Genomic DNA, 4,030 nt, shown 5'->3' on the forward strand with positions numbered 1-4,030 from the left:
GCATTGCCAGCGCCGCAGTCCCACAGGGGACGGGAAGGGAGCCAAGGGCAAGACCGGCCACAGACGCTGGGCCCCGGGCACGCGGGGTGGGATGCTGGGCTGTGCCTCCACCCTGCCCAGTGGCTGACCACCTGGATGCGTCCACAGGCTCCAGACAAGGAGGAGAGGGTAACCTGAGGCTTGGGGCCCAGGTGGGTCAGCATGGGGAGGCGTGTCCAGCCTGGCCCTGCAGTGCCTGCCTTTTTGCAGGCCTAGTAGGGACTCAGGATCACCCAGTTTTAGTTGTGTGGCCAGGGGCCTGACGGGCCGGTGCTCAGTCAGCCAGAATCACAGCTATATGCACTTTTGATTTGAACGGCAAGAGGACGGTCTCGGGGCTCGCAGCAGTGCCTGTGAGTTCTCACGCGCGGCAGGCTGGATGCAGAGCTGTCCACACACACACGACTGGGGCCGGAGCAGGTGCACTGGCCCCGGGTCCCCCGGGGGTCCACAGTGGTGTGGAACCGAGCCTGCGGGTAGCTGGGCACGAATCCCACCGCTCCCACAGAGCAGCCGTGCTATCCGGGGCCTCACTGCCTGCCCAGCCTCAGTGTCCTCCTGGCACCTGCTCCCCCAGGACCCTGCTAGGGTGACGTGTGTGCAGTTTCTGGATTTTCTGAGGCCTCCCTACAGCGATCCTTGTCTTCGCAGGGAAGGGAGCCTGCCATGGGTCGTGAGCCTTCCCAGCCCTCCCTGGGGGCTCTGAGAGCGGGGGTCCCATTTGAGGTTCCACAGCAGCTCCTGGCTCCTCGGTCATGACCCACATCCATCGAGCCTCAGTTTCCCCTCATTAAACGGGGCATCATCTCTGTGTGCCCTCCACCCTCTCCAGGCTTCTAGCCTCTGCCTGTCTTGTGTTGTCACCCCCAGCAGGCAAGGCGCCCATCTGGGGGTCCAGGACCTGCTTCACTAGTGGGCAGGGCTGCTGTCTTCTGAGGTGGGGTCCTCCCTCAGACACAGGATGTACCTATCCTTCCCCAAGTGACTGAATCCGTAGCTCGAGTGCTTCCCAAGGCCTGGCTACCTCTGCCTGTGCTGTGGCCTCAAGCTTGGACTTGGGGTGTTGGATAAGGGGGCCCTGCCTGGCCTCTGTCCTCCTGCACCTGGGCTAGGCAGGGCGCCTTGCCAGTGTGGGGCTGCCTTGGCCTCTGCCCACTTAGGAATCTGTTCCCATGATGCTCCAAGTATATGATGATGCCAGGACCTGGGGACAGAGCCTCTCCTGGGGCTGGTCCTCAGGGAAGCCACCATGGTTCAAATGTCTGCACACCCACACATGTTCACATGCCTGTTCACACACATGTGCACACAATTGCATGTACACGCACACAGAGGCGCACACACACTCACACACACGAGGGGCTGGTGGCAGGAAGGTCAGATGGGAACACTGGCCAGCGGTGCCCAGGGAAGTCAGGCCTGGTGGCGGGCTGGGGCTGGGCTGGGCTGGGCTGGGCTGGGTCCGGCCCTCCCTCTGCCCGAGGCGGTCTCTGCGGGGGCAGGGAGCCCATGAGGCCAGGATTTGGAGTCCAAATCAGGGATTCGAATCCCATCTTTGGCCTGGGGATGTCAGGGGTCCTTCTGCCTGCCCAGCCAGGTACCCACCTCCCAGGTGCAGAAGGCACAGAGGAGGTGCCTCAGGCCTGGTGGCGGATCCCCGAGCTCAGGAGGGGCAGTGTCTGGGGATGGACCTGGCCTGTGCCCAGCGAAGCCAGGGCTCTGAGGCCTGAGTGCCGCTGAACACAGAGAGCCCTGGGCCGCAGACTCAAGGGCCACCCCAGGAGTCGGGCCCCACTGCTTGTTCACCCAGCCACCTTGTATGTAACGAGGCCAGTCAGTGGGGCCTCACTTGTGCCCACCAGGCCCAAGGACATGCCCAGCTCCTGGAGGTCCACCCAACAGCCTGCCCTCGTGACCAGCCTCCCTGCACTGTGCCGGCTGTGCTGCAGGCGCCCCTTCCCCTGCCCAAGACCCCTCATGGGGACTGACCACCAAGACCATGGCTCTGAGAGGCTGCCAGGGGCCAGGTAAGGTGCACCTGCGAGAGCAGCTTGTCCCCTGACCTCTCCTGCCCACTCACTGCCCGGCCTCCCTCTGTCCCAGCTCTGGCCCAGCCCCACGCTCTCCTTGACCCCGGGCCCTGGGCGTCCCCCACCTCCTCGTCTCAGCCCACTGGGGTTTCGGGCAGAGTCCCTTGCTGTCAAACATGCTCCCACCCAGCAGCCTGAGGTGAGGGGGGAGCACATCCACACTTGCTCCTGCCCACCTCCCTCCCCAGCCCTCGGCCCCTCAGGACCCGTGCCCCCCAGGTGCCCAGGGCTCTGCCTCCGAGCCTCCATTGGCCCCGGCTTCTCTGATGACTGACTTTCCCATCGATTCCTGTCGGCTCTGCCTCGGCTGCTCCACCCACCTGACACTGCGGTGGAGACAGATTCTCCTGCCTGTCAAGCCCAGGATGGGGAGGCCCCCAGGGAAATCGAGGCTATATAGCCCCACTGGTAATCACTCTACTCAGCCCACCACGTCCTTGGCCTCAGAGATGCCGCCTGTGCCTGGCAGACATGGGAGGACCAGACCAACAGGGCAGCTGATTGGTATCTGTCCCTGGAGGGTGGGGCGCCCAGGGTACGTCATGGCCTCCACCCCCTCCCACACACAGACACCCTCCCTGGCAGAAGTCTGGGTGCCTCCAGCAGTCCCATGCCTGCTGGTATCTGTGCCACTCTGGGGAGCCGGTGGTCCCTGGGAGGCCCCACCTGAGGGAGGAGCTGCCCCAGAGGGATGGGGCCCCCCATGCCCCTGCCCACCCCTGCACCTGGCTGACCTGAGAGTCGTCGTGGGCTGCCTGTTTTAAATGTAGGTCTTTTTATTAATATTATTCCTGTATGGCAAAGCCAACAGATCAGGAGACGGCCGTCACTGAGAAGAGAGTTGTTACAGATCCCAAGAGGAGGGGGCACACCAGCTCCGGGGGCCACATGGGGAAGCTGCAGGGTCGGTGAGGCAGAGGGACGGGGGAGCTGTGGGCAGGACCCTGTCTTGCCGCTTCTGAGTGAAGGAACTGTGAAGCAGGTGAGCAAGCTTAGGGTCAGCTCTGGGGCACCGGCCCTGGGTGACTAGGGCAGGTGGGAAGTGGCCTGGAGTGTGGGAGCCCTGGGGCGGGGGAGGGCTGGGGGCGGGCTCTGGATTGGCTGGTTTGTGTATGAAATGTGCAGACTGGGGCATGTTTGCTCTCTCCCAGGGCTGGGAGCTGGCTAGCCCGGGGCAGGGGCAGTCCCTCCAGGGTCAGCAAGGACCAGGATGACAAAGCATCAGAATACAGAAAATAAGGACTTCCCTGGTGGTCCAGTGGCTAAGACTCTGCGCTCCAAACGCAGGGGGCCCGGGTTCGATCCCTGGTCAGGGAACTAGATCCTGCATGCCACAATTAAGGCCTGGTACAGCCAAATAAATAAATATTAGAAAAAAAAAAAAAAGAATACAGAAAGTAAAAGGCATGGAAAGCCAAGGGTAGGGAGTGGGGGTGACCAGCAGTTGCTGACACCCAGACCCCTGTCTGCCAGGACCCCAGGGCCCACCCTGGCTGCCTACCCCCACTGAGCCACCTGGGCCTGTCACCCACTAGAATCCCTGAGGGCCAGCGACCTGTCTGGGAGGTGGGGAAGAGCCTCAAGAGGACTGGCCCCCTTTCAGGCCTTGTCCTTCCTGGCAGCCGGCTGACCTACCTTCATGTGCTTTCTGGTTATTGTGGATTTTCATTACAACTTTTGTTTGAGGATATTTAAAAAGTATGAGAAGGAGGAGCCGTCCCCTCGGAGGGCAACTCTCTGACGTGGGGCATTCCTGCTTCTTGGTCCCATCTGTGTCCCCCTGAGAATGTCTTGTCTGCCCCATTAGCCGCTGTGTCCCGGAGCCCAGCACAAGTGTGGCCGCAGAGGCCTCTCAGGATGAAACCCCGCGTGTCCCCCCACCAACCCCGACTCCACTGCGT

The 4,030-nt window shown here is 62.5% G+C and overlaps 1 non-coding gene across 1 annotated transcript; it reads left to right on the forward strand.

Moving 5' to 3' along the window:
• The first annotated feature begins 3,373 nt into the window (after positions 1-3,373).
• On the forward strand, positions 3,374-3,446 carry TRNAW-CCA (transfer RNA tryptophan (anticodon CCA)). The gene has a single exon. It is a non-coding gene; the product is annotated as a tRNA-Trp (tRNA).
• Positions 3,447-4,030: the final 584 nt, after the last annotated feature.

Source organism: Balaenoptera ricei, chromosome 14 (genome assembly GCF_028023285.1).
Source record: "Balaenoptera ricei isolate mBalRic1 chromosome 14, mBalRic1.hap2, whole genome shotgun sequence".
NCBI classification, from domain to species: Eukaryota; Metazoa; Chordata; class Mammalia; order Artiodactyla; family Balaenopteridae; genus Balaenoptera; species Balaenoptera ricei.